This window comes from Chiloscyllium punctatum, chromosome 10 (genome assembly GCF_047496795.1).
Source record: "Chiloscyllium punctatum isolate Juve2018m chromosome 10, sChiPun1.3, whole genome shotgun sequence".
NCBI classification, from domain to species: domain Eukaryota; kingdom Metazoa; phylum Chordata; class Chondrichthyes; order Orectolobiformes; family Hemiscylliidae; genus Chiloscyllium; species Chiloscyllium punctatum.
In genome coordinates, this window is record NC_092748.1 from 115,403,894 (window position 1) to 115,414,148 (window position 10,255).

Sequence of the window (10,255 nt, forward strand, 5' to 3'; positions counted from 1 at the left end):
ATGCAAAAATCAAACCTTCGATAATCCTGCAGTACTATAAGACCAGAAGACATAGAGCAGAAGTGGGCCATTCTGCCCAGCTGCTCTGCTCCCCCGCTCAGTGAGATCATGGCTGATCTGGTCATTGTCAACTCCACTTTTCTACCCTTTCTCCATAATCCTTGATTCCCTTCCTTAACAAAAATCTGTCTGACTCAGCCTTGAATATCCTTAAACACCCAACATCAACAGCCCTCTGCAGTAAAGAATTCCACAGATTCAATACCCTTGAAGAAATTCCACTTCATTGCTGTCTTCATAGAATCCCTTTAGTGTGGAAACAGGCCATTTGGCCCAATACATCCACACTGAAGAGTAACCCACCCAGAACCATTGCGCTACGTTATTACTCTCCATTTACCCCTGACTAAAACACCTAATCTACACATCCCTGAACACTATGGGGCAATTTCCCATGACCAATCCACATGACCTGCACACGTGGGTGGCACGGTGGCACAGTGGTTAGCACTGTTGCCTCACAGCGCCAGAGACCTGGGTTCAATTCCCGCCTCAGGCAACTGTCTGTGTGGAGTTTGCACATTCTCCCCGTGGATGCGTGGGTTTCCTCCGGGTGCTCCAGTTTCCTCCCACAGTCCAAAGATGTGTAGGTTAGGTGAATTGGCCATATTAAATTGCCTGTAGTGTTAGGTGAAGGAGTAAATGTAGGGGAATGGGTCTGGGTGGGTTGCTCTTCGGAGGATCGGTGTGGACTTGTTGGGCCAAAGAGCCTGTTTCCACGCTGTAAGTAAGTAATCTAATCTAATCTTTGAGCTGTGGGAGGAAACCGGAGCATCCAGAGGAAACCCACGCAGACACAGGGAGAATGTCTGTGTGGAGTTTGCACAGTCACCCTAGGGTGGAATCGAACCTGGTTCCTTGGCACTGTGAGGCAGCAATCTTAATTGGGAGAAAGTGAGGACTGGAGATCAGAGTCGAGAGTGTGGTGCTGGAAAAGCACAGTAGATCAGGCAACATCTTCAGTGAACTGGTGAACTAGGAAACCCTCTGGTCTAGTCAGGTGTAACAGGAGTGAGCCATGTCTCTCTAAAACAGAGTACACAGCTGCCCCTCCACTCCCTTTGGAAGGTGAGTCTAGCTTTAAGGTCAACCAGCTTGTTTTTCAAAAGCTTGGTCATTTGCAAGGAGTATGCTGGGGATGGGGGGGGAACTTGAAACCTCATAGTTTCAGTTTCACCTGAAGGCTAGGCATCTCCCACGTTTCCGGGGTAGGTCACTGTTCCCGGTCAGTCCTGGGCATCGGTGAGGAATATTCGTTGTTCCGAGAGGTAAGTGTTTGCTTCCAATGGAATCCTGGGCACCAGTTACAGGCTTGAGCATTCCAGAGGGTCTTGTGGCCTGTTCGGTCAGGCCTCCTCAATGTCAGGTTACCGTGTTCCCTGGTCCAGCCTCGCTTATGGGTTTTCACGAGGTGAGGCCTGTGACAGGCCAGAAGGATCCTCAGAAAATAAGTGACAGGTTTAGATAGTGGATCTGGATCAGTGCAGGCTTGGAGGGCCAAAGGACCTGTTCCTGTGCTGTAATTTGTTTTGTTCTTTGTCTTGCGGTTCCAACGTCAGCACGCTAAATATGGAGTTCTGGGCACTAGTTTAATCCACAAGCTCTCTGGGGCATCTGGGAAATCTGTCACTCTTAAAAGGTTTCAGTTCCTGGTGCCTCAGGAAACAATAAGGATCCTAATGACCGAAAAAGCTGCAGGTCCACAAACTTACAGGAGAATTACTTCGTTGCTTTTCATCTGCCCCAGCGACATTTGCCCAGAAAATACGATGTATTCTTTCCACATGCTGGGCCCAGTGTTCAAAGGGAGGATTGAACGAGTCAAGCTTCCCAAATGACGGCATGATGTCAGAAAGGCTGACCTCAACTCAACGACGATTGCTGTGAGTGAATATCTTCAGAAGCATTTGTTTTCTCATCACCACTGAAATAACTTTACAGAGGCCGATAGCCCATCACCAAGTCCCCCTTTATTTACACATGGATTCTACTTGACACAGATCCAGCTCCCGCAAAGCCAGCTCTCAAAGTGAATAGAACCTCTGACCCTCCTGTTTATATCTGTCAGCCAGGGTTCCCTAATTGGACCAGGTTAACGGCCCCAATCTGGGAACTCATATTCTATAAGGTCCTTTATAGTCACTACATTTAGATCTGCTTTCATTCCCTGTCTCCTATTCAGTTTCAAGCTTAGCTCAGTATTTCATCAGACAGCACTGAATGTCAACTTGCTCCTTAATAGATTTGTGGATTTAACTACACCCCCAAGTACGACAGCTGTTCAGGCCAACAGATCTGCACCACCTTCTCAACGAGGTGGGCAATAAATGTAGGCCCGGTCAGTGACACCCACATCCCAGGTATGATTAACACCCAGTGTCAGAATAACCCCAATCTCAACAACTGTGGTCAAACAGCCTGGCGACAGATTCACTCACAAGACTCTCAGTAATAAACAGACCCTCCCACTGGATCGGGTCTGCTTTATTCCTCACACTCCCTCTAGATCTGAGCTGCTTTATCCCCTAGACACCCTCCTGAACTCCCTGCATCTCTCATCCCTTCTCTCCTCCCGGCACCCTCACTCCCTCCCACCTTGGATACCATCCCCTGGATCTTGCATCTAGTTGATAGGGAAAAAAAAGGGCAAAGGAAAATTATGGGAAGTTGATGGGATTATGAAAACCCCACTTGATTAGAACATCCGAGCACAGAGTTCAGCAATATCTGTCCCTGTTGACAGCTGGCATGACCCTTCAGATCAGCAGCATGATATCAATGCTTCAAACACAGGCCCGACTGCAGGAGCTAATTGTTACAGTCAGGAATTAAAATCCTCTCTCTTTGAAAGAACAAGCCCAATTAAACTGTGTCAGCCTGATCTCTGCACATTGAGCCTGTTAGCTAGCATTCCCAGTGAATTATTCCAGCTGAAACCTCACTGTCTCCTTCCCTGAGGAATATTCTCCCAAATGAGAAGATCCTGGGTTGAAGTTACACTCCAGAGATTCATAGATGCAGGATCGAGGAGTTGCAGATATAAGCAATCTAAAGGTTCAGTTAGCTCCTTTGACTGGATAAAAAACAAAGAACAAAGAAAATTTGCAGCCCAGGACCAGGCCCTTCGGCCCTCCAAGCCTGAGCAGATCCAAATGTACTGTCTAAACCTGTTGGTCAATTCCTAAGCATCTGTATCCCTCTGCTCCCCACCTCCTCGTATTTATCCAGACGCATCTTAAATGAATCTACTGTGCCTGCCTCTACCACCTCTGCTGGCAACGCGTTCCAAACGCCCACCAAACTTGCTGATCATACCAACAGTGCCCTCTTCCAGATCGTTTGTGTATATTACAAACAACAGTGGCCCCAACACTGACCCCTGTGGAACACCACTGGTCACCTTTCTCCATTTCGAGAAACTCCCTTCAACTACTACTCTCTGTCTCCTGTTGCTCAACCAGTTCTTTATCCACCGAGCTAGAACACCCTGCACACCATGTGACTTCAATTTCTCCATGAGTCGACCATGGGGAACTTTATCAAACACCTTACTAAAGTCCATGTATATGACATCAACAGCCCTTCCTTCATCTATCAACTTGGTCACTTCCTCGATGGCTGGTATACAACACAGAGAGATGCCAGGGTAAAGGAAGCTGGTTATTGTACTTGGTCAGTGTAAAGGGAGTTGGGTACTTCACTGGGTATTATACTGAGTCAGTGTAAAGGGATTAAAAATGTGGTGCTGGAAAAGCGCAGCAGGTCAGGCAGCATCCAAGGAACAGGAGAATCGACATTTCAGGCATAAGCCCTTCTTCAGGAATGAGGAGGGTGGGCCAAGCAGGCTAAGATAAAAGGTAGGGAGGAGGGACTTGGGGGAGGGGTGTTGGGAATGCGATAGGTGGAAGGAGGTTAAGGTGAGGGTGATAGGCCGGAGAGGGGGTGGGGGCAGAGAGGTCGGGAAGAAAATTGCAGGTCAAGAAGGTGGTGCTGAGTCTGAGGGTTGGGACTGAGAAAAGGTGGGGGGAGGGGAAATGAGGAAGGTGGAGAAATCTGCATTCATCCCTTGTGGTTGGAGGGTTCCTAGGCGGAAGATGAGTCCTCCTTCCTCCAGGCGTCGTGTTGCCATGGTCTGGTGATGGAGGAGGCCAAGGATCTGCATGTCCTTGGTGGAGATGGGAGGGGGAATTAAAGTGTTCAGCCACGGGGCGGTTGGGTTGATTGGTGCGGGTGTCCCAGAGGTGTTCTCTGAAACGTTCCTCAAGTAGGCGGTCTGTCTCCCCAATGTATAGGAGGCCACATCGGGTGCAGCGGATGCAGTAAATGATGTTTAGATTAGATTAGATTACATTACATTACATTACAGTGTGGAAACAGGCCCTTTGGGCCAACAAGTCCACACTGACCCGCCGAAGTGCAACCCACCCATACCCCTACATTTACCCCTTACCTAACACTATGGGCAATTTAGCATGGCCAATTCACCTGACCTGCACATCTTTGCACTGTGGGAGGAAACCCACGCAGACACGGGAGAACGTGCAAACTCCACACAGTCAGTCGCCTGAGGCAGGAATTGAACCAGGGTCCCTGGCGCTGTGAGGCAGCTGTGCTAACCACTGTGCCACCGTGTGTGTGGAGGTGCAGGTGAATTTGTGACGGATATGGAAGGATCCCTTGGGGCCTTGGAGAGAAGTGAGGGGGGAGGCGTGGGCGCAAGTTTTGCATTTCTTGCATCAGTGTAAAGGGAGATGGGTATTTCACTGGATCAGGGTAAAGGTGAATCTGTGGTGTACCTGACAAATGTTATAATTGTCTGTACTACTTCCTCTGGCAGTTCATTCCACACCCACACTACCTTCTGTGAGGAACAGTTACTGTTTAGGTCCTGGTTAGTAAATTTGTGGATGACACCAATGTTTGTGGTAGAGTGGACAGTGAAGAAGTCTGTCAAAGTGGTAGGTGCCTGGAATGTATGGTCAGAGGAGGTAGTAGATGTGAATACCATTGCAACATAGAACATTACAGTGCAGTACAGGCCCTTCGGCCCTCGATGTTGCACCGACCTGTCATACCAATCTGAAGCCCATCCCACCTACACTATTCCATGTACGTCCATATGCTTGTCCAATGACGACTTAAATGTACTTAAAGTTGGTGAATCTACTACCGTTGCAGGCAAAGCATTCCATACCCTTACTACTCTCTGAGTAAAGAAACTACCTCTGACATCTGTCCTATATCTATCACCCCTCAATTTAAAGCTATGTCCCCTCGTGCTCGCCGTACTCATACTTGGAAAAAGGCTCTCCCTGTCCATCCTATCTAACCCTCATTATCTTATATGTCTCTATTAAGTCGCCTCTCAACCTTCTTCTCTCCAACAAAAACAGTCTCAAGTCCCTCAGCCTTTCCTCATAAGACCTTTCCTTCCATACCAGGCAACATCCTAGTAAATCTCCTCTGCACCCTTTCCAAAGCTTCCACATCCTTCTTGTGATGCGGTGACCAGAACTGTACACAATACTCCAAGTGCAGCCGCACCAGCTGTAGCATAACCTCATGGTTCCAGAACTCGATCCCTCTATTAATAAAAACTAAAACACTGTGTGCCTTCTTAACAAACCTGTCAACCTGGGTGGCATCTTTCAAGGATCTGTGTACATGGACACCGAGATCTCTCTGCTCATTTACACTACCAAGAATCTTACTGATTTGGAGATGACGGTGTTGCACTGGGGTGTACAAAGTTGGTCCGGGTGTCCCAGAGGTGTTCTCTGAAACGTTCCACAAGTAGGCGGCCTGTCTCCCCAATGTAGAGGAGGCCCATCGGGTGCAGCGGATGCAGTAAATGCAATAAATGACAACCAACCCAACTACCCCGTAGCCCAACACTTCAACTCCCCCTCCCACTCCACCAAGGACATGCAGGTCCTTGGACTCCTCCATCGCCAGACCATAGCAACACGCCGGTTGGAGGAAGAACGCCTCATCTTCCGCCTAGGAACCCTCCAACCACAAAGGATGAACTCCGATTTCTCCAGTTTCCTCATTTCCCCTCCCCCCACCTTGTCTCAGTCAAATCCCTCATACTCAGCACCGCCTTCCTAACCTGCAATCTTCTTCCTGACCTCTCCGCCCCCACCCCCACTCCGGCCTATCACCCTCACCTTGACCTCCTTCCACCTATCGCATTTCCAATGCCCCTCCCCCAAGTCCCTCCTCCCTACCTTTTATCTTAGCCGGCTGGACACACTTTCCTCATTCCTGAAGAAGGGCTCATGCCTGAAATGTCGATTCTCCTGCTCCTTGGATGCTGCCTGACCTGCTGCGCTTTTCCAGCAAAACATTTTCAGCTCTGATCTCCAGCATCTGCAGTCCTCACTTTCTCCTTGAAGATTTTGTGCAATATCCCACTGTGGGGAACCTAATCGAACACCTTGCTGAAATCCATATACACCACATCAACCGGTTTACTCTCATCTACCTGTTTGGTCACCTTCTCAAATAACTCAATAAGGTTTGTGAGGCACGACCTACCCTTCTCAAAACCTTGCTGACTATCCCTAATCAACTTATTCTTCTCTAGATGATTATAAATCTGATTGATGCATTGAGACAGACACATGAACACAATAAGGGGATATGAACTACGTACAGGCAGATGGGATTAGTTTAGAATGGCATCATGGTCAGTGCAGACATGATGGGCCGAAGGGCCAGTTCCTGTGTTGTTTTGGTCTGTGTTCTGTGTTCCTGAAATACCCAGCTCCCTTTACACTGACTCAGTGAAATACCCATCTCCCTGTACCCTGACCCAGTGAAATACCCAGCTCCCTGTACCCTGACCCAGTGAAATACCCAGCTCCCTGTACCCTGACCCAGTGAAATACCCAACTCCCTGTACCCTGACCCAGTGAAATACCCAGCTCCCTGTACCCTGACCCAGTGAAATACCCAACTCCCTGTACCCTGACCCAGTGAAATACCCAGCTCCCTGTACCCTGACCCAGTGAAATACCCAGCTCCCTGTACCCTGACCCAGTGAAATACCCAGCTCTCTGTACACTGACCCAGTGAAATACCCAGCTCCCTGTACCCTGACCCAGTGAAATACCCAGCTCCCTGTACCCTGACCCAGTGAAATACCCAGCTCCCTGTATCCTGACCCAGTGAAATACCCAGCTCCCTGTACCCTGACCCAGTGAAATACCCAGCTCCCTGTACCCTGACCCAGTGAAATACCCAGCTCCCTGTACCCTGACCCAGTGAAATACCCAGCCCCCTGTACCCTGACCCAGTGAAATACCCAGCTCCCTGTACCCTGACCCAGTGAAATACCCATCTCCCTGTACCCTGACCCAGTGAAATACCCAGCTCCCTGTATCCTGACCCAGTGAAATACCCAGCTCCCTGTACCCTGACCCAGTGAAATACCCAGCTCCCTGTACCCTGACCCAGTGAAATACCCAGCTCCCTGTACCCTGACCCAGTGAAATACCCAGCTCCCTGTATCCTGACCCAGTGAAATACCCATCTCCCTGTACCCTGACCCAGTGAAATAACCATCTCTCTGACCCTGACCCAGTGAAATACCCAGCTCCCTGTACCCTGACCCAGTGAAATACCCAGCTCCCTGTACCCTGACCCAGTGAAATACCCAGCTCCCTGTACCCTGACCCAGTGAAGGCTCTGTTTCTGTGCTGTATGACTCTATAACCAGGCGGTTGGAAGTTAAGTGAATTCTCAATTAATTCTATGTCATTGAGTGTATTAAAAGATTAAACAATAGCAGATAGGTAGGAGAAAGCTGTGATTTAGGGAGCGTGGAGTCAGAGAAATGAAATGAAATGAAATATTGTAATTAACAGAGACCGACCCTAACTGTGGAACCTCTTGGTGAGTCAGTGAGGAAGTTCAAATGTTTTCAGTGTGCTCTTAAAGGCAGTTTCTGTCAGTAAGGAAAGTGGACTGTTTTATTAGAGATAGAGACACACACACATGCGCACACACACGCACGCACGCACAAGCACACACACACACGCACGCACAAGCACACACACACACACACGCGCACGCACAAGCACACACACACACATACACACACACGCACAAGCACACACACACATACACACACACACACACACACACACATACACACACGCACACACACATACACACACGCACACACACACATACACACACGCACACACCCATACACACACACACACACGCACGCACACACACACACACGCACGCGCATGTACACACGCGCACGCACGCACACACACACACACACAAATGCACACGCGCACACACAGACACAGGTATGTGCACAGACACAGAGATGCATTCATACGCACACAGACACACGCGCGCACGCACACACACACACACACGTGCACACGTGCACACATGCACACACAGACACAGGTATGTGCACAGACACAGAGATGCATACATATGCACACAGACACACATACACAGACATGCACATGTGCACATATGCACATAAACACAGGCACACGCAGAGACACGCATGACTACAAACACATATGAATGCTCACACATGCACTTAGGCACCCAGATACACACACGTTCGTAAACACATACATGAATAGTCACACATGCACAAACACACGTACGCAGACACACATAAACACACATGTGCATGCACACACACAGGCACAAATTCACGTAGCAGCCCTTCGGCCTGGGAAGACTGGAGGGAGGGGGTGTGAAGGGAGTGAACCAGGAATTTAGGAGGCTCAGAGGAATCTTAGGGAGCTTGGTCACAGACCAAGGGGTGGCACAGTGGCTCAGCGGTTAGCATTGCTGCCTCACAGCACCAGGAACCCAGGTTTGATTCCAGCCGCGGGTGACTGTTTGTGTGGAGTTTGCACATTCTCCCCATGTCTGCGTGGGTTTCCTCCCACAATCCAAAGATGTGCAGGTTAGGTGAATTGGCCATGCTAAATTGCCCATAGTAGGTAAAAACAATGACTGCAGATGTTGGAAACCAGAGTCTAGATCAGAGTGGTGCTGGAAAAGCACAGCAGTTCAGGCAGCATCTGAGGAGCAGGAAAATCAACGTCTCGGCCAAACTCAAACACGCGTACACATATACAAAAACAGACACACCTACACACAGACACAATCCTCAATGGCCCTCCCTGACCACTCACCATGAAACCAAATAGCAACAGGAGGAGGCCATTCAGCCCATTGGAAGCTCTTTGAAATTTAGCCAAATGTCCCCTCCCTTCCATCGTCCGCCCACCAGCCTGTAAGTATTTCATTCCCTAACAGCAGCTCGCCAGCTCCTCCTCCAGGGACCATTCGGAGCTGGGTAATAAACACTGCCACCACCAGGGACACCCACCTCCTGGGAGCAACCATATCGATTTTTTTTAAAAATGGCAAGAATTTATCCAAATTCCTTTGGAAAGTTCCTGCTGAATCTGCTCCCTTTCAGGCAGCGTGTTCCAGATTACAGCAACTCCTCACTGCGTGGAAATAAACACATTCTCCTCCTCGCCCCTGCCTTGGGATTTTCTCATCGCTAATTATCTCTCATCCTCCCCGGTTAAACCATCTGTACTCCTTGGCCAAACCCACGCCCTCATTCATCTCCCTCAAAAAAAAAACAAAGGGAACATTAGGAGTCGTTTCCATTCCCCCAAAGAGGGAGAAAGCTCCTTTTTCTAACTGAGAAGGGAGCTCTGGTTGGAGGGCGAGTGAATGATTTGTTGCAGGCAGCGAGAGTGTTTTCTGGACCTACCTGACAGGGTGGTGTTTCCTGCAGCCAGCTCAGGGTTTCTGTGTGTCTCTGTTCAGTCTCAGTGGGAGTAGGCAGCTTCATCCACACTCTCTGCCTCAGCTTCCAGTCTGCCCAGTTGCTCGTGACATCATCACTCCCTGGCAATTAAAACCCCACGGCCTCGAGAAAGGCAGGCAACTCACAGCAACAACAACAGCAACGACACTGCATTCACATAGCAGCCCTTCGGCCTGGCAAGACTGGAGGGAAGGGGGTGTGAAGGGAGTGAACCAGGAATTTAGGAGGCTCAGAGGAGTCTTAGGGAGCTTGGTCACAGACCAAGGGGCGGCACAGTGGCTCAGCGGTTAGCATTGCTGCCTCACAGCACCAGGAACCCAGGTTCGATTCCAGCCGCGGGTGACTGTTTGTGTGGAG

General features: G+C 49.4%; 1 protein-coding gene across 1 annotated transcript in view; it reads right to left on the bottom strand.

Annotated features, from left to right (window-relative positions):
- Nucleotides 1-10,002, bottom strand: part of LOC140482465 (anion exchange protein 3-like) — a 227,358-nt gene extending 217,356 nt beyond the window's left edge. Inside the window, exon 1 of the mRNA XM_072579984.1 lies at nt 9,842-10,002. The gene's annotated coding sequence lies outside the window, so the exon portion shown is untranslated. The remainder of the gene's footprint in view (nt 1-9,841) is intronic.
- Nucleotides 10,003-10,255: the final 253 nt, after the last annotated feature.